Raw genomic sequence first — 21,290 nt, forward strand, 5'->3', positions numbered from 1 at the left:
CATCTACCCCATTCAAAACTGAAATATCAGCTTCAAAGTCACCTTACACTGTGAAATCAAGCTACGTCAAAACTTGAGGAAGTGCCTGAAAGGAGCTGTGTGAGTCAGTGAGGCACAGCGTGCAGTAGAGCAGAAATAGAGAAGGCACACTGCTGTTTATATGACTTTCAGCTCAGAGACATGCAGCCCTGGTGGGGAGGGCAGGGCAGGTCTGTCAGATGGCATCAGGGACAGGGGGATGTTAGGGCCCCAGCAACGGGGCTGGGCAGGGTGAGCCCTCTTAGTCAGCAGCTGAAGACCTGCCTGGTTGGGCATGACATGAAGTAGCAGAGACATCACAGATGTTTTGTGACCCCGGTGAAACAGGTAGGCAGATGTCTCTCATCTCTCCCCAGTCTGCAGCCACCCTTGCAGATAACCCTTATCCTGGTTATACAAATCAAAAGTCAAATGATTAAGAAGGCAAAGCTACCTGTTTAACTCAACACAAAATTGATGATTCCAGTTTGAACAATAATGTTGAGGAAACTTAGCTAAAATCCTACATCTGAGATATTTGTATTGTGACTCAGTGGATTGATATCTCTCCTGACCGGTCAACTTAGCAACTCTTATTAGCATGAATTACATTAATATAACCATGGAAGACTGACTTTTCTTCTCTCCTCCTATTCAGAAGATGAACAAGAGAGAGAACCTGGTCTACAGAACATTTCCCCAAAACTTAAGCAAGGTCCTCCTACATTCTGCAGTGCAAAGGGGGTTCTTCAGGTGGGACAAAGCAGGCATGAAGCATTGCTTCAAAGCCCACAGCATTTATCTATTTTTCTTGTGTGGTGGACATACTTTTACAAAAAGAGATGCATGGTGCCTGAAGGTGAAGTGTTGTTTGGGATGTGGGTTCTCTGAACAGGTGTTCAAGACCAGGGTTTCACAAAAAACTTGCTGGTGCCACAAGGATTTGGACATATTCTAATATTAAATCCCTCAAAGAGATTTCACTGCAATGGGCAGAAGTCCCTAGATTTTTAAATTAAAGAAGAACACTTCTCCATAAATTGCATTGAATACCCAAACTGACCTATAAAGGAGATTTACTCTGACAATCACACAGAGCAGTATTTTATCAGAGGCAGTGCACACAAACACACCTTTGTGTCTGTGAAACTCAAGGGTTGTATGAAGATTTGAAAGCATTAAGCATTCTCTTTTACACAGAAAAATTAAGGAGATTTGAAGCATGGTGCTAACTTCAATTGGGTTTGAGGAAGTTCAGCATCATCAGGATACAGTCTAAAACTTACATGACTGAAAATTGTATGACTTATCAAGTATCACATTCCTAGATGAACATTACAGAGGAGTCAGGCCCCTTTGGCACTTGACTTTTAAACCCCAGGGCTCTCATGTTCTATCTACAGGACATACAACCACAAAACATCATAATCAATCTTCTCTTTTTTAAAATTTAAAAAAAAAAATAAAAATATTTTCAACAAAATGTCTACGTCCATTTCTGAATTAATCTTATATACAAAAGAATAATTAGACAATGTCTAGTGGAACATCAATTTAGTGGCCCTAGGAAAGTCAATATATTAAAAAAGAAAAGCAATAAAATGAAAAGATTCCTTAAGCAGATTAGAAAGAGCTAAGCTGTCACTTAAAGTTATGTAGTTCTGACATTTTGCTATGTAAAACCTTGAACTTCAAAGAGTACATTGCACAAAGACAGTAACAAGGACAAATTGAGAAGTGAATATTACAACAAGGTAAAGCAACGAACCTAATAGCTTATTTTTTAAAAAGCAGAAACATCTGACATAGAACAAGAAGGCTCAACTGCTTCTCATAGCTGTGCCCAGTCTCCCAAAACAGAAAAGCAAAGCACAGCAAAAGCCAACATGGTTACATGACTTCTGGACTGAGCTAAGTAACATCCAGCCAGCTCAGTGTGGAAGCAGCATGAACTTGGATCCCTCTCCTTTACCCATGTAGATAGTCTGTGTGCATCCAACTCGTGGACACTTGTGGCTTCCTCAGGCAAAGGTCAGGATATTTGGGCACACAGCTTAAAAGTGGCTATTTCACTAGTGCCAGTGTGCTTTGAGTAAGTTAATGTACAGAACTTACACTTCTTACCTCAAACTCTGATTATGCTGTAAGGGACCTGGCGGAAATACTGCTGAGAAGGCAGTTAGACTAACAAAAGAAAGATCTGCATTCATAGCAGGACTCAGGCGCACAAAGATGCAGCTGTAACCTGTGAACTTGCAGTTACTTTCCTTCCAGCAGGGAGTTAGCTCACTCTAGGAGTCCAAACTTCTCCTGACATCCCAAGTTCTGCAGAAATGGCCTCTCAGTGAATAGATTCAGAAAATAAAATATTATTGAGCTGTTATGATCTGCACATTGTTTGGCACACCTCATGGAACATGATAGCAACCCTACACTCCACCATACAGCTGAGAAAGGAAGACTTTCAAAGGTTATTTAAAATGTCTTTCACCCATTCCATTAGTATTTATTATGTTTTCCATGTCTTTTCCCACGCCATTACATCAGGTCAATGAAAAAATATATTACATCTTAACAACACAATGTTACATACGACTTTGGTCAGAGATAGAAGTGTCAATAGAAACTATTTGTACAATATTACATCACTTATTCCAAAGGAAATCTCTTGTTGTCATGCTACCTCAGTTAATTCCATGCCAGGCTTTTACACAGACAGGTTCCTTATATTTCTAGGGCACTGACTGCTCGTCAGATTTGCATTGCTTTTGATACTGCCACCTCTCTTCTCTCATGGTCCTATTATAGTGAAAAAGTCCAACTTCCCATCTATTTGAATTGACATGCCTTGGATGACAAAAATAAATCTTAGCAGTAAATAAAGGAAGAGACAGATTCACAAAGAGGCACAGGCAGGGGTGTCAGCTCCTAACCACAAGGTGCCTTGCAGTCTGCAGATCCTCCTGCCAAGATTTCTGTGCTTAAGCAATCCACAGGAATGACACCCACAAAGCCAGCACATTAGCACAGAGCTGTCTAACTTAGCTACTGTGAATGGTAAGATCTTAAATTCTCTCCATGAACTTGGTATCCTCATCTGGACTGCAGGAAAATGCCCATCTCCAACTGGGATTCATACATACTCATTCTCTTAAGTTCCCTTTCTTAAAAAAGCTGACTGGGAAATAAATGAGAGCCAATTACAGTACTCAAGAGATGATAGATTTGGGCTCAAATCTCCTAGCAGACAGATAAAAGCTTAACCAACATTCCCTTATTTAATTGTATCTTTTTAGATTATTGTAATTTTGCAATCCTCCGGAAGCTGCTCTCTTGCTATTAGCAAATAGCAAAGGGAATGCAGGAGGCAACAAAGACCACTGCGTAGCCTCTAGTCAGGCTGTTGTTTAAGGCACTAACCTTGAAAGTCCAATCTCTGCCTCAGTAATTGGCTGCTCATTAGGCGTAGAATCAGGTTTCTGTGCCCCCGATGGCAGGAGCTGTTTTGCTGGGGTTCAACAGGTGCTTTCTGAGCTCTGCCAGACTAACTGCTTTAGAGAGGACAGGCACTTGTGTCTTCTGTGCCTAAGTATCAGGGAGATGCCCAGCTGCTCAGCCCTTGCTGCTGCTTAGCATCTCCAGACACCTGGGTTACGTGGCAGGCTTTGAAGGCTGACATTCCTGCCTGAAGTAGTTAAGGTGGCCATTAGGTATTTAAGGCCATGTCTACAAATGTGGGTGCTGGGCCACCTGAGCTGGCAGGGATCTGCATACTGACTCATAAAACAGAAATGCCAGGGAGTTCAGCACACAAACACACAATCTGGCTCTGTGCATGGCCACTAACAAGCTTTTGTGCTGTGCACAAGCCTGCACTCCATTTTTACTTTTCCAGATTGAGGGTTCCTGAACTCTAGTCTACCCCAGAGAGCAGGCAGGCCCTACATCTGGCCTCAGTCCCTGCACAGATCTTGCCTGAGTTCAGCCAAGGAATAGTCATTATGGGGATTAAAACTAAACTGATTTCATCTACAACACACAGGAAACAGATCAAAGGTGGATTTCTGCCTGGGTTTCTCATGGATTTCAATTTTAGTTAACGCTTACAACTGCAAGCCTGCCTATTTCTTTCCTTGTTTTAGAAGCAGAAATCATTGCCAAGGCTCTGGCAGCCAGGCCAGAAAACAGTGACAAATAGTGTAAGCTGATCTGGCAGGCTTCATTAAGGGCAGATTAAACATTGACAGTCCCCAAGGTTTTTGTGATATGATTGCATGACATGGCCAATGAACTAGTCACTCCCTAGGGTGAGAAGCAGAGATGATGTTCAACTGCCTGGAGAGTGGAACACAGACTACTCTGTGAAATTACATGTTACAACAGTGTAAGATACAAAGCACCATCTCTGAATAAGGTGCTTCACCTCAAATAAACCTTGTGACTAGCTATATAAAAGCCTGTCTATTGCAAAGATGTCTGAGCAATGTAGAAAAAGAATCAACAGACCTACGAAAGGCCAACACGGGAATTTAACAGTCTGTCCCAGTCAGGATACCTTGCCTTTTTTTCCTATGCAATGTCCATAGCTCTCATAATTTAAGATTTCTTTTTTTTCAAGAAATATTTGAGAATGGTCCCTCATTTACTGGATCAAACATTATTATATCAGAATATCAAGAAGTCTCTGAGTTGTCTGTGCTTAAGGCAAGGCTGTCTTGAATCTAAAATGGTCACCTCCTAGTTCTACTATCTTCTAGTAACCTGATGACTTTTCTTGCTCTACCAGGATGGTGGGTTTGGAAGTTTCTAATGACAAGATTGCATGACTGCATTTCCCTTTTCCATCCGTAATATTCCAAACACCTTCAGATTTTCTTTTATATCACCAGACCAAATAAATTGGTCCTACCTGAAAAGTTACATGAAGATAAGGATACTCCATAAGAGTCAAATTTGTCACTGAGCATCTGAAATTGAAGAGTTCTATCAGTACAGAAATCACAGAATCATAAAGTCTGGAAAAGGTCTCCAACATCTGAAGTCCAACCTTTGACCATGTACCACCATGACTGCTAAACCACAGCACTAAGTCTACCTGTTTCTTGAATATTTCTAGAGATAGTGACTCCACCACTTCCCTGGGGAGCCTGTTCCAATTCCTCAACACGTTCAGTGACGAATTTTTTTCTAATACCCAACCAAACCTCTCATGGCAAATCTTGAGGCTGTTTCCTCTTTTCCTGTCGTGGGTTGCCTGAGAGAAGAGACCAGCCCCGACCTCGCTACAGTCTCCTTTCAGGCAGTTGAAGAGAGTGATAAGATTCCCCCCTAAGTCTCATTGTCTCCAGGCTAAATATCCCCAGCTCCCCCTCACAGGACTTGTGCTCCAGACCTTTCATCAACCTCATTTCCCTTCTCTAGACATGCTCCAGTGCCTCAATGTCCTTCCTGTAGTGAGGGGCCAAAACTCAACATAGGATTTGAGGTGAGGCCTCACCAGTGCCGAGTACAGAAGGACTGCCCTGGTTCTGCTGGCCACATCATTGCTGATACAGGATGTCACTGAACTTCTTAGCCATCTGGGAACACATCTGACGGTGGACCAGCATCTCCAGGTCATTCACCATCAGGCAGCTTTCCAGCCACTCTGCCCATAATCTGTAGCACTGCCTCAGGTTGCTGTGACCGAAGTGCAGACCCAGCAGTTTGCCTTACTGAAACTCTGTTGGCCTCGACAACCACAACCTCAGTTGTGGTTTACAACCTCAGGATCATGTCCAGAGAAGCTGCAGGGTTCTGGGGACCAGCATGGAACACCAACAAGACGGGCTTCCATTCATGAAACCATTTATTCAGCATGGGAACAAACTCAGATCCAGAACAGAGAGCCCTGAACAGATGCTGAGCAGGGGTTTTTGAGAGACAGAACTCTTGAGGGTCTCCACCTTTGAGGGTGGAGTTCAGGGTCAGGGACCACTAGAAACACACCAAGGGAGAAACCCCCAGGGACTCAAACCCAATCAGAACCCCTGGGCTGCCCTTCACAAGGGGTTTGGGGTGGAGTAACTTCATCCAGGGCTCACACTGCCCATCCCCCAACACAGGGGGTCAAAATTCACACACATGGCCTACAGCCATGCCTCTCCTTTAACAATGCTTATCTGAAACTAACTCTTTGCATCCCTGAGGCACTTCACAACATCGACGCATTGAAAAGAAAGGTAATGACCTCATCTGTGCCTCACTACTTTATCCAGAAAGGCAGGAAATTCAGATACATAATCACTAGCATTGTAATCAAAAAGTCGAAACAATTCTGCAAGCTCCCACAGAACAAAGGTTTTCTAATTCAGGCAGAAAATTACATGAATTTCCATGTTTCTCTGCTAAGATTGGGATTGCATCTACTGAAATAATTTTGGAAGAGAGAAAAAGTGGCGCTGAATGTGTCTCACGGCCAGAGAACACCACAGCCGAGAGGCATAGCATAGCTTCTTAGCTGTCTCATGGATTTAAGTCACATGGAAGAGCCTGTTTCTTAGTGCTGCAGGTTCTGCCTTTAACAACCATTAGTGATTTCAACCACATCTGGACAAGTTTTAATGTCATTAGATCTAGCAAAATCCTCTTGAACACAGTACATACAGTGTCCTGTTTGAAGTGGTCTATCCTGCCTTTTATTATTAAAAAAAATTGTTTGGTTTGCTTACAGTTACTGCAGGATATAGTAAGAGACAGCAGGTGAAACTGAGGTGCTGCTATACACAGGGGAAGGTGGACCTGTAAAAGGGAAGCCAAACTTAGTTTGTTTGGAAAACAAATGAACAGCTGGTGGCACAATTTGGTCCTTGCCTTGTCCACTGTGCCCATTCTCCCTGCATTTTAGTACTTCGACACCATCACCATAACCAGCATTCACAACTTCTCCACTTATCCCTTTCATACCAGAGAGCCCAAAAAAGAGCAATAAATAATTACCTTTAGGTCTCCTGCTTCATCAACTCTGCATGGAGACTGTTGTCACTTGCTTTGACACCATTTGTGCCCTAGAAGTTCTAAACTGAAATGGATGTCTCCAGACTCCAGGGGCATCCAGAGGGAGCTTCCTACAGTACTGCTTACTTGGAATGTCTTTATAATTGTTAAATACAAGGAAACAAAACACACAAACCAAAACTATCTATCAAGACAATTATTTTCCAATGTGACTGATGAATTCAGCTAGTTAGACTTTTTTATGCCTTTACCTCCAATTTAGAATTAATTGAGCAACTTTCTGGACATGTAGGGGTTCCAAGGGTAATGGAAATGATAAAAGCACTCATTCAAAACACTCATCAGCAATCTTTTCCAGCAGTCCAGTCCAAATCAGCTATTTCAGTGGATTACTTATAATTTAAGAACCACAGACTATGCCATGCCTAAAAAAATAAATTCCTAGAGATAACTAGAATGTTTCAGAAACCACTGTAAATTAAGACAAATATCTTTGCAAGAGGGAGGAAAGAGTTGCAAGGATGGATGCTAGCAGTATCTTTTTGTCTCTTTTGTCTCTTCCAGGTTTCACAGAAGTCATTCTCCATGCACAGAGTTCCTTGATTTCTAGAGGTGAATGGGCTCTAGCTTGGTGGGAAGGAACCAAAAATATCAGTCTGCTTCTACAGTAATTTTCTAGAGATAGTACAGAGACTTAAGACAATTATTTAGACACATCTCAAATAACCCCAGTGCCTGAAACTAAAATTTCAACTCTTAGAAGTCACAAACTTCTTACTGTTCCCAGGCTGAGCTTGAACTCAGGGAACAGAAAACAAACCCTTTATTTTGCAGCATAATGCTCTCATATCCACTCCAGAGACAGGATTCTGCCTTGATCTGCAAGTTTTTTTTGCAATAGCTCTCATTGTATCTTTCAATCTGAAGCCAGAGTACTGAAAAATACCACTACTTGTTTTGCCTTCTCCAAATACAGTCCTGCTGCAGTGGATGACATCCATAAGAGAGCCCTCGGCAGAAAAATGTGATGATGTGTGGCTTTCAATGGTACCTTGGTTCCTGAAAGCAAGAAAATTTGACAAACTCCAGTACTCACTGTTTTCTTTTGGCGACTTCTATGTTGAGCCTGGAGGCTCTTCACTGACCCCATCCAGTGCCTAATACTGGTGCATGAGCTAAACCTTTTAAGACCAAGCACAATTTTTACAGGCACTGGCAGAACTGGATTTCCTGAAACAGATAGTACACACCTAAAAGCAGAGCGCTTGTATTTATATTTGAGGACTTGTCTCAAATTATTAGTCTTACTTGTAAGCAGATTCACAGTAGCATTTCAGTATATATGGAAATACTCACCCTACTACTCAAGGATATAAATTTTCCATTACAATCTTTGGACGTGTGTGCAGACATGTTTCTGCTTCCTCAGCTCAGATGTAGCACCATATGCATCTAAATATCTGTGTGCAATATTAGATCATTACTGATTCTACTTTGCTGAAGATCATGTATCCTTTGTGTAAAATTGTTTTCCCAGATTCTGCCACAATCAGCAGTATGCCCAAGAAAATGACTGCTCTAACAGGATTTATTATAGACAAAATGAGATTGAAATCCCATTGCTGATTTGTGAAAAAAAAAAAGAAAAAAGTTTATTTTATTCAGCATAAGCATCTTATTTGCTTTGTATTCCTAGAAAATAAAATGTGCTTGGAAGAGCACACATTTGTCAGAGAACAGCCTGTCTTAAATCTCTGCTTTAAGTAGTTAGTGGCAACTTCTCTCCTTTTTAAATGAAGGAAACCCTAGTACCAATTTTCCACAGAAGCACCATTTTCTTGCTATGAACTATCTGCACCTCAGTATAAAATTCTTTGAGATTAACATTCAACTAATCAATAGTTAGGTCTAATTAAACTCGCTACTTTAATTACATAAGTTGTTGCTTTTAGAGACCTTATGAAAACATCAGAGATGATGAGGACACTTTCATTTCCTGCTCTTAACCACCTAAACCTTTCAATAATCTCTTCAGTACAGATGTCCATTCTTGCACGGGTGGCTCGATGGCTGTGCTAGAGTAAATTAAACCTGGCCATCTTGGCCACATTCAGGATTACTGACCATCAGAGAAGGTCATGGTCACAACCAGTGCCTGACAAACAACCGGCTGCTGGGACCTCATCTACAGAGTCCCACCTTTCTTTTCTTGCCCTATCCCTTCCTGAAGTGCAAACAATGGATGCATAGCTATTACTCTGCACTGCTGAGCCACTTGGAATAGAAATTGTACTACCATCTTTTGACTGTAAGGAGAACTACACCTTTAGGAAGCCTCCCTTCTGTATTAAGACCCTGCAGGAAGTAATCTTTAATTCAGTGAATGAAACATACAGATCCCTTTAAATGTGGACACAAGATGAACAGTGTAGTGTGTGAGAAAAGTGCTTTACAAAAAGCAATCTGGTTTGAACGTATTCTTAAGAAGGCCCATAATTTGGGCCAATCCTTGTCTACCCAAGAAAAAACACTTAAACAGTCTTAAATGTGTCAGCTCTGGTGCATCTATGCCTATTTCACACATCCTAGCAAACTGCTTGGAAGCAGCCCCATTATGACAGCTCCATGTTTCCTTTGGCACTTCCAGCCTGTGACTACAATGGTGCTCAGTTCTTGGCAGATCAGTATAGAATGAGGTTGGTATTAAATACAGACTCTTTGATTATCATTGAGCAGTTTATATCTACATCAATTCAGAATTGACAGACAGTAGCACTTATGGAAATGTACGGTTACCTATACAAAATTATTACAGTTCCTAGGGAGGTTTCATACAGAATCAGTTAACTATTCTTTTTGAAAGTCTTAGAACTAAGGATTCTTACATTTCTATGCCTAGAAAAAGTTCTTCTTAAACAAAACAGAAACACTTTGGAGATACTCATAAAAAATCTTCAGAGGGTGGTTATCCTATCATACACAAAACTGGCATATTTTTAAACAAAGTTAAAAGAAAATACTGACTTTCTGGGCAGATGCATTTCATGTATTTATAAAATGTACATGTATTTATAGAAGGTAAATTCCAAAGCACTGCAAATAAGCAAAGAAGCAAACATATTTAAAATCCAAAGCAACATGTTAAAAGGTACACTCTCCTTTTGACATCAAGAACAGTTTGGGGAGTGGAGTGTTTAATAACATTCCTCTGCATAGCAACAATGGTTCTGCTGGATATTTGACAACAGAAACACTGGTTTAATACCCTGTGATCTAACAACAGCATTTTTGCCAGTCCCTGAAAAGAAACCACTGGCATTTTGGGTGTGCATTACGGCATGTGTGGTTTAGAAGTGCTTAACCATTTTATAAATTCAGGGAAAATCTTGGTTTCAGTGAGGTCAATGGGATATTTGCTAAAGGTCTCCGTGGAGTTGGACTTTCACACATAATATTTAAGAAAAGGGGCTATGGTCTGAAGAAGAGCAAAGGAGAAAGTAAAAAAGTAGGGTTTTCCCCTTGCAAACAAAAAGGTCACAATAAACATTAATGGGTAAAATCCAAGTTTTTGGTGAGATTTTTTTTTTCCCTTATCAATTATGCCATTCTGTACACAGTTTATAAGCAACTCTCAATCAATTTATCTATGTAAAACATAAACAAATAAATTGGAGAGCAGTACATACATGTACATAGGCTAAAAAGTCAAGATACATGTTTTTCATTTTCTTCTCTCACTAGCATAATTCCACTAATATTCAATCCTTTGTGAGTAGCTGGAATTACATAGGGTAATAAAGAACAGAGTAGAGGTACTAATACATGTGAGGACAAAAAGAAGTCTTTGAAACATTACTGAGCTTTAAAAAATTGTGGTGAGGAGTCTTCACAGTGACATTTCATTCTAATCTTTGATCTAGAGCCTCTGTAACAGATCATATACCATAGTACTAGAGTACCTATGTTTCTCCCTCACACTGGAAAACCAGGGCACAGACTTAGTGTTTATTCCTGCTGGCTGGAGGGAATGCATCACTGATAAATAATTCAACAAAATCACCTTTTATCCTAAACCACCTTGTATATTTTCTACTCCTCAGCAGCAATAAAAGCACTCCTTCCCTTCCCCATGACTCCCTTAAATTATGTAGAATCTACTTTTATCTTGGGTATTTATAAATAGAGCATGAAAAATAGTTTTTCTGTAACTAGTAACAATGTCTCTTTAGTTGTACACAGAGTCTAAAAAGTTGATCACTATAGTAAATCCTTTCCATCTGCTGGTTCAGAAAATAACTTGTCACTGGGTCTCTTGAGGCCTGGGAACCCTTGATCTCAAATAGACTGTCACACCAAAGGTGCTGGTTATTGACATGATGAGCCTCAAGAATTGGAAATGTACCTAACTTTTGATCTCTCTTACATGCCTGTACCTGGTAGTACTGTTGGTATAAGCATATGGCTTTGTGAAGAGCTACATACTGAGGTTTGTGCATCATCAGTCAGATGATAGAATGCTTATCTCACAATGGGATAATGATTCATTTACAGTCCAGTGAAGGAACCAGCCTGTATTCATCTGGAAAGGAGAATACTATCTAGCTAACATCTGAAATACATCAGCATTTCTACAGTAAGATGAAATGTTACATGTCCTGTATGAGAATATTTAAACTGACCCTCAAGAAAGTGATGAATTACAGGAAAACATTAAGGAAAAGAGGCAGAATGCTTGAATCTGAACAGAATTCCAAGAAAAGTTTGGCCACTTACCACATGTATGTAACCCATAAATTTAGGGTTTTTTTCAGTGACATTTAAATCCAAAGAAGTGGGCTTTGTCCAAGAACTAGATCCCAGCCATAAAGCACCAAAGAATTCTGACTGCATACTAGCTGAAGATGAGCTTTAGTAAAGGTGGATATCAAGATTTGCTTTTATTTATTTTGGCTTACTTATACACCTACTAACCTTGCTGTCTATGTTTGGCTTATGTAAATATATTATCCTTTGATTTATCTTAAGAGGGATTTAGGTTAACTGGCAATAAATGCAACGTCCTGCTCTGATGGGTGTCTGATTATCATTAAGACATGGGTATTGGAACCATTTTCAAGGTGCCCAGTCTCCACCACTATTAATCATACAGAGTCAAGAAAAAGTTAGGAAGACTTCCTTTTTCTAAGCTGTTCTGCCTATTGGGAAGCCAGCAATCCCATGTTAGTGTGGAGAAAATGTCATCCCCTCTGATTAGCACTGGCTGGAGATGATGTCCCAGCATGCAAGAGACCTGTAGGGAGAAAGCCAGGACCATGAATCAACCTCGTCAGTGATCATGACAAATGAGTCCATCTGGGCCAGGCAGCACTGAGCAAGAACCTGATGTGTACATGCATATTTCTAAACTGCATCAGAAATGTCTGGCACATCCCCAGAGACTGAATGTTCCTGTTCTTTGCTGAGCAATGACAAGAGATACTTCTCCCTCTGAAAGAGTAGTTATCAATCCTAACTTCAATGTATGACAAGACTGCAAAGCAGGCAACAATTTCCCATGCATCACCTCTTTAAGGGCATTATTAGCTTGCTTATCATCACTGTTCTTTCCTAAGATTTTTCAATACAGTACAAGCATCCATACAAATGGGAAAACAAAGTTGTGTAAGGTTATGTGTTGTAGGGTTCATGAGCTGCAGCTGTATACTCCATATCATGTTTGATTAGAGAGATATTTTCTAACAATTTTGGACTTTACAGTACTCAGCAGAAATATTTGTGGTGGCATTCAAAAGTGCTCAAAATGAGGATTCCTTCCTATTTCTCTAGGAACTCTGCATTAGACCCCTGTTGAAAAGACCAGTACAAGCAAAATAAAAACAATTTACATAGAAAATTGATCCACAAAATAACAGTGTTCGCTGCATGGACAGCAATATTTCATTATTTTTCATTTTCACAGAAACATTTTTTACATGCTCAATTACTGGCTACAGGTGAATTCTAAGATTTCTCTACATGCCACAGCATGAAACAGATGATCTACATTTGATCCTAAATACCCAGCAGGTCTGTGTTCTGATATGCCTTTGTCTCTTGTCCCATTTTTCTTTAAAAACTCAGACTTCTTTTTGAAATGTGCCCACCTTATGTATATGTTTTCAAGCTTCTATTCTATACCAAAAATACCTGGAAAACAAGATGACAGACAGCATAAGAAAAGAAAGCTACAGTTATTTTAAAAAGCCAAGGTTGGCAGCATATTCTGGAAAATGCCAAAGGGTTTGTGGAATAAATTCCATTTGGCAAGTTTAGAGAGAAAATAATCCAGCTGCTTTCAAGCAGCAAATGCACCACTAAAAAGTCTCTAAAATTCCCGAAACATCTTGAATCAACAAAACATACCATCCTCCTACACAAAACAAAAACAGCAGCAACAAAAGAACCTCAAAACATTCCTATTTATATGGACTTCAATGCTAGCTGAAGTATGTCTATTCCAGGCAGTCTGTCAAAGAATACACTTATATGCAACAAAGGGCATAGGGTTGAGGGATTTTATGATGCTTCAGGCTATTACAAAGCTAGGCAAAAAGATGAAAGAAGTCATGCTGATGAGGGACCTGGGATAAGAAATCAGGCTGAGCCATATGATGATTGTTATTCTTTGCAAAAGCGCCTCTATCCAGTTGATTACAGTCTTGCAGTGACTGTATCATTGAGCAGGAGTTACTGGCTTAGTGTTCACTGAAGTCAGTCATGACCTTCTACTGCATTTAAAAAGTCTTTGAATCAGATGCTAAAAGAACAAACACCATCTATTTATGCATCCTCTTCCAAATTTAGGTGCAGCCTGTTCAACTCTTTCATGACATGCAGGGCATATAGAGCACACTTCTAGTAAAACTGGAACTTGGAATTACCTAAAAAAGGGGACTATCTCCTTCATTGTAATAGGAGAAAACACCCAGTGGACTCTGCAGAAATGGCAAGAATACTATCCTTTTAATTCTAAAAAGAATCTGTATTTTTAGGCTGTTGTTCCTTTTCATTGTTCCTTTGACAGAATATCTGCTGGCACAGGTTCCTAGTTCTGCTTCTCACATACACAGCCCCATGGCAGAGGCTTATGCCCTGCACAATACAGCAACTCATGGGACTGCACTCCAAAACATGTCTGCAAAAAGGGTTGGTCCTAGTGAAATGTGAACATATTTTATTTCATTTTTAAATTGAATGTTTCACAGAAGGTTTGAAGTCAGCCATACCAGTACAAGTGAAGATAAGGTAGTTTCCAGTAAAAATAAGACAAGTAAGTCACTGGAAACTACTGACAGAATACTATCCAAGGACAACAGTCCAAAATGCTAGCATAGTGTCCGTATGGAAAGAGTCCTCCTTGTAGGTAAGTAGTCAAAGGTAAGAAGCAAAATGAATAAACATTCTACTGAAAGGTCCTTTCATCTCTCCTTATCTCCTGATAATTCTACAGTATCAGTTGTGAGAAGCTTTGAAACTCGCATTTCAAGCTGGTAATTTCCAGCTAGTCTTTAAAAAGATAAGCATCAAATCTAAGCAAAAGCAGTTCAGTAACTCTGCAGTACAAAAAATAAACACAAACTTTTAATTTCTAAACACATACACAAAGAACATTAGACTTGTGCTGAAGTGGCTGGAGATAGAAGGCACATATTTGGCAGGCAACATGACTAAATAAGAATAAATGGCTCCACATTTTCCAATTAAAATGGGATTTACTTCAACTGATCTGCAGCAAACTACTCTTTTTATCCTTTTTCAAGTGTTTTCCCTCAGCTCAAAAGGAAGCAGCTACAGAAAATCATACTGTGCTTGTGAACAATTAACTTAGCCAAGCAATGAAACATTCAAAGAAGAAACAGAACAGCCTTGTCTGGGATATGCAGATTTTTGTTCCATGCTTACACAGGGCTGAACACCCAGTATGGTAAAAGCACCATAGCTTCCAATATCTGTGTATTTGTTATATCCTATTAATATGTCACCTCCACAATCTCTATAAAAAACCTGAGTGAATTACAAAAATCATAGAAAGTTCAATTTGGTAATGAATTTTGGCACTGGGGTTTCAGTACTCAAATTGATGATTATGAGTGCCTATGGATAAAGTTGTTCATAATTAGGCAGAGAACCATCCCACTATAGAGGGTCTGTGTAATTTTTTACACATTATCTCAGCCCTATGATTTCACACGTCTGGAGAGCTCCAGCATGCTCTATTGGACACTTCATCTTACACCTTCTTCCTGAAAGTGTCTTTTTCCAATACTCTACTTGGCCTTTAATTTGCCAGCAGTTGCATTGTCGGGAATAGAGCAAACAAGAAACATCTTACTTTTCATGTCCAGAGAAGGGCAATGGAGCTGGGGAAGGGTTTAGGGAATAAGTCCTATTAAGAGTGGCTGAGAGAGCTGGGGTTGTTTATTCTGGGGAAAAGGAGGCTCAAGGATGATCTGACTGCTCACTACCTGACTGCCTGGAAGGAGGTTGTAATGAAGTGGGGGTCAGTACCAGCTTGAATTGACAGGATTTATTTTCTTGCATTAGGATAAGATACGCTAAGAAGGTTACTTTAAAAATTTAGAACACCACTTAACATATTCATGAAGGAATAAACTGGAGTTTTACCCTTTTTACTTAAAACAATATTGTTATATTCCAAGTCTTGTTCTGAAAAGATGTTTTCATTAGCATTTATGCTAAGACATTTGAGGTACCTGAAAATAAATCTTTTGGTCTTAACAAAAACTTAGCTGAAAAAGCAACTCCTCCTCTAAAGAAATGTCATTCTTCAGCTAGAACTAGGAAGCTATTTCCAAAACCTTTCTTTTTATGGCCTTCACTGCACTGGAGAATAAGATTATCATCTAACTGTAACCTTGTTCCTGCCAACAAAAATTAGATGGCCCAGATTACGAGTTCCATTTAAAGTGAATGAAGGCTTTCAGGAGCTCAGGTTTCCCTCAGTAGCCAGCCCTGCTAAAATGGCTTGTTTGATTCTGGCATGTAGTTTCCTAGCAGTAACCAGGACAAAGCTGCATCAGCAGGTGGAAAAGCAGAAGCCAGTACGTAGAACATTAAATATTCTTCATTATTAATTAACACATTTCTGTAAGTGCTGACATTGTTTTCACATCTATGAGGTCCAGTCCTGACACATTTGGTCTACAGTCATGCACCTGACTGCCATGATGCACAACTGAAAGAAGAGCAATAACAACAGTAGAGGTTTCAGCTCTAACATTACTCAGGCACATGCAGAACAGTCTTGTGCTGCTTCAACCACCGTACAACAATACCTACATTCAGCCTGCCTCAAGTCGTCTGATGTTGCAGGCATACCCATATCGAGGAAAATACAAATCCTTGGGTGTCAGGCTCTCTGGATCATTCACCATACCATCCAGTAGAGGTAATGAAAACATGAGACCTTTGCAGAAAAATCATTTTTAAAATGACAGCAAACTTCTCAGTGATTTTGCTTCCCAGGAAAATAAAACAGAAGTATTTTAGTATAATATCCGATCGACCAACTTTCAATAGAATAACACTTGAAATTAACTCTAAATCTATGTCAGTTCTATTCTATTTGAAAATCTACTTTTTTCTTCTTCCAAGGAATTTCATTTCCCTTGTTTCCAGAACTTGTGCTTTGCCTCAAGCTAGTCAAAATACCCAATTCTTTATAGTTTTGCATTCTTCTCCTCCAGGGACATTATTTTGTCAGCTCAGCAAGACCTTTTTCATTATATATCCTCTTTTTGTCTTGCTTTTTCCTCCCAAGCCCTCTCACTTCTGTGCTCATATTTACTAGATATAAGCATATTATAACTTTCCCAGTGTTTCTTTAATCCCACCTATCCCATTTCATAAAGAATACACCCATATTGCTTACTTTTCGTCTCCATGCAGTTGTCAACTTGTTCCATCTCTTTTTTTCTTTCAGTCTTTTTCCTCCTCAGCCTTATATCACCTTCCTCTGTTCCTAATACGGTCAAACTGATAAATTATTTCTTGTGTCCACAGACTGTGGACAGCTGGGAAGTACTAATTTCTTCAAAGTTAGCATCCATTCAGGACGTGGGGTAATTGTAACCCAAATCAAAGCTAAGAATTGCTGTCTCACAGCTGTTTGAGACCAAGAAGATGCCACTGTGGATACAACCTGCTATTAGAAGGCTTAAGAAATCAGGGATTACAACATTTCATCAATGTTAACCCTGTACTGATCTTTAGAACAACTGCAGTAAAAATTTTCCATTCTGATTGACATAACTTGAGAGATTACAAATCTCATTTGTTTCAAAAGCCTAACCTCAGTCCTGTGAGGAGTCATTGGCTATGGCAGTATGACAGCAGTCATATCCAGACTCATTTTTAAACAGGTGAAGGAGCAGCAGGTGTAAAATCCAATGGGACTCACTTGGCAAAACAAAATCGAGATGTCGGTATTCATAAGGAGAAAAACTGCAAAATCATCATCTTCAGATAAAGCTTGCTTAAATATTCATAGAACACAAGATATCCATTTGTCCCACAAAATTTCAACAATTAGAAAGCACCATAAGTAAATTTGAACTACTAACCCTAATGACAGGCATACATACGCTTGCCTCTACCTATGTTTATCCAATCAAACCAGCACAAAAGCACACATTAGATGGAAAATTATCTCAAGAGCATGAAAGAATGTTTACAAACTGACTTCCCAGAACAGGACAGGTGCAGAGGGCAGAGTCACCATTAGGTGAGAGCTACTGGTCTCAGCTTTGCTGGGCAGGAAAGGAAAAAGAGATGCTATCAAGCAAAGACATAGCAACACATCAGACAACAGCAACCAGTAGAAGAGGCAGCTTTTAAAAGACACTTTAGTATCTACCTGCAGTCTTAACACTTGATCTTAATGAGCTGGACTGAACTTGTTCCAGCAGAGCTGTGCTTAAAGCTGTTTTTCTGGACAGAGGACTGCTGTCCTGGTCTAATTGAAATAATTCCACATTCCCTGGCCTCCTGTAATTAACTTGGGTTTGGGGTTTTGCTGCAAAGACCGCTATTAAAAAGCAAGCTGCTTAGTGGTAGCAGTACTGTTTGTATTACAACAGCACCTCTAAAACCTAGTCGTGGCTCATGATTCCAGTGTCCTGAGGCTGTACTGACAAGGAAGAAAAATAATGGAGTACACACCACAAGATGGAAGCACTGCATCTTTCTCCAGCTTGAAAATATGGCTCAGCACTTCAAATTTGTCTCTTTGTGGACACATGATTTCCTGTTGCTCACTGAACACAAGCCTGGGAAGCAACCCACAATGCTGAAATATTACTCATCATCTATCCAAATATGAAGCCACCTTCCTCAAGGTAGGAGCTGCTGCAGGGAGAGCAGGTGACTACTGTAGGTACTCGCATGGTTCCCATCAGAGCAGCACTGAGGCAGTTGACTGTTCCTCATGTACTCATCATTACAGTGCCTCCTCTGTAAAGAGGTAGCCTAGGTCCTGAGAGACCGTATTGACAAAGCACCTTACCCAAGGTGACAAAAAAAAACCAAAAAAAAAAGCAGGAACTGAATTTAAATTTTCCTGGTGGCTACAGACCTTAGAGTCTACTATTCTGTGAATGAGCTTCCCTTACATCACATTAGGTTTGCATACTATATTAAGTTCAGATGCAAATATTTACACAGCACATCTAATTTCTTTCTTTTTAAAAAGAAAAGTGTAAGGTAGTGGTATGCTACCAAAAGGCCCTGAACACTATAGGGTTTCATAGCTTTAAAGGACTGGAAATTATTTTAAGAACTCTCTATTTTCTTAATCATATTTCATCTAAAACAGTCACATCATTTCACAAGCAGCTGCTGTATAGCTGTATTTGTACTTGTGCTGCATTTCCTCCACATTTTTTACACAGCAAACAAAATTTCATTACCTCATTTGAGGAGATGCTGAAACCTAAAGAGACCAAATAAGACTTCATATAGTAAATGAGTAAGTGTTCCGAGTCTGCAAGAAAGCAACCCAGCATTTGAGAAACGCCACGTGAGCCCTCTGGCTCCTGCATCATGTTTTGTGCTTGGCATGACAACAGTGGGAGCCACATACATGGTCTGCTGGGCTGGAACTCCAATAATCATGGACAGGCAGCAAGTCTGTCAGTGAACACATCATGAAGCAGAGCTTTTAGCAGCCAGGAAAACACTGTTTGAAAAGCAGAGAGGGAAGAGGTGGTTTGAAGACCAGCAAAATATTCCATGCATAATGATGAGCCCATAACCTGAATTTTCAATGTGGTCTTCTGAGCTGAGACCGTCCACAGAAGGCTAAGTATTAGGTGAGGGTGGAGAACTAAATGATAGCAAGCTGGCCCATTTAAGTCATCATTTAAGGAAGTTCTTGGTATGAATTAAAGTTTGCTTTCAGTCTAGGTGCCTCCCAGATTTTGCTTTTCACATTATTGCTCTCCCTATGCATAGAAAAAATTAGTTGAGCTGACTGGAAAAGCGTCCTCTTACTTTTTGATTTAATGCTAAAACATTCAACTGCTTTCTTGTCCAGTTGCATTGGTCCTTGCTTTCTCACATTAACCCCCACCCATACTTCCTTGTCCACCGTTTCTTTTTGCAGTTTCTAGAAAAGAAACACTATAAACTAAAATTTTTGGTGAATCGAGGAAACAACAGTTCTGAATGAAACAGTCTAACACCTTAAGAATCAGACACAGTGAGCCCTGATCTGAATGCTATCCCATTCCTTTATCTAACCGTTCAGAATATAACCCAGAATATAACTATGCTGATCATATCAGAAAGTACAGTGCTGCAAACATACTGTGGCTGCGTATTTACTGGGAGGCAACTTGAAGAAGTTACTTGCACAATCATGCATCATTGGGTTCAAGGTAGAGTTTAAGTGCTGCTTACGCCCTTCAGTTCATATCCTTCATATCCTTCAGTTATCTTTGTCTGTATACTAAGAAGATTTTAAATCTCCAGACCATCCTTCATGTCTAGTAACAGGTTAGCAAAAAAAATGTACAAGGCTATAAGAAAAATATTTTACAGATATATTAACATGAATCCTCCATGCAGTAAAACATAATGAAACTGTAAGAATATTCATTACTAGTTAAAATATTTTATTATCTATATATTTCAGGTTTCAAACCCAAACATTTCAAAAATAACTGTTCCTTAAAAATGAAGCACATGGTAACAAGTGTAATCTTACTTTTTAATTTTTTTTTTTTTGCATATAAAATACTCCAGTGCTTTTGTAAATGAATCCCAGTGATAATGAAACAAATGCCATGAAAATAAACACAAAATAGCTTATGAGGCAAAATAAGGAGTCACTGCTGAGTTAAGCCATTTCATTGGTGAGCATTTCAAAACAAACAAAAAAAGTGCTGTACTATTTTATATGTCCAACATGCAATTTTAACTCTCCTGTGAAACTGCAGACAAGGAGAGGTCACAGACCATGAATTCTCTCATCAATTTATGATCTGTCTCCAGTGCTGTTTCTCTGCTTTCAGACCAAGAGGAACAGGCAGGTTTAGAGACCACACTCAGCTGCAGACAAGAGGTAAATAAGCTTAATTAACCAGAAGGAAAGAGTTTAAGTACCTACCTTGCCCTCATTTTCTTTGTTCCAGCTCCTCTGCAGTCTTCAGCCTTGCACAACTCTCCCATTCTGTGTGACCCCACAACAGACTCTTGAGTGATTCATTGTGGCAAACTTCCTTCTGTTCAGACTGGCTGAGGTGGAAAAAATAGAAAGTGGAGGCACTGACAGGAGAAACTACATTCTTAAGAAACAGTGGATCTGGTTAAGGCTCTCTGTTCTTCCACCATGACAGAGAGCTAGTTTAGTGACTATTGACTTTGGCTGTAGGTCACTAGGGTGCTAATGCCAGGCAAGGCAAAAGGAATCTTGTCCCTTGATAGGATTTAAAGGTAATCTTCAGGAGAAAGAGTGAGAACAGCTAGAAGCATTTGGGAGTGTGATTGCTAATCCAGTAATAATGCATGATTGATTTATTAACTGCTTCACTTGCAGAAACAAATGAAAATGATTCTGCCAACAATCTGTCATTCTTTGGTGGAGACCACAGCGTCTGAATCCCTTTCTCAGAGCAAAGCTGTGGCAAATGCTAAGCCTGTGTATTTCAAAATAAGGGATTAATTTCATCTTAATGCATAATCCTATATGCTCACAGAGGAGAGAGTGCTGCAGAGAA

General features: G+C 39.7%; 1 protein-coding gene across 2 annotated transcripts in view; it reads right to left on the minus strand.

The window, feature by feature from the left end:
• TRIM2 (tripartite motif containing 2) overlaps nt 1–20,752 on the minus strand; it is a 109,409-nt gene extending 88,657 nt beyond the window's left edge. Inside the window, exon 1 of one of the 2 annotated variants that reach the window (XM_088056437.1) lies at nt 20,681–20,752. The gene's annotated coding sequence lies outside the window, so the exon portion shown is untranslated. Of the gene's footprint in view, nt 1–3,438; nt 3,538–20,680 lie in introns of those variants that run through there. The other variant, XM_088056440.1, reaches the window with a different exon arrangement.
• Between the last annotated feature and the right edge of the window lie 538 nt (nt 20,753–21,290).

Source organism: Pseudopodoces humilis, chromosome 6 (genome assembly GCF_049639895.1).
Source record: "Pseudopodoces humilis isolate 2021_Gansu_Grassland_sample_001 chromosome 6, ASM4963989v1, whole genome shotgun sequence".
NCBI lineage: Eukaryota > Metazoa > Chordata > Aves > Passeriformes > Paridae > Pseudopodoces > Pseudopodoces humilis.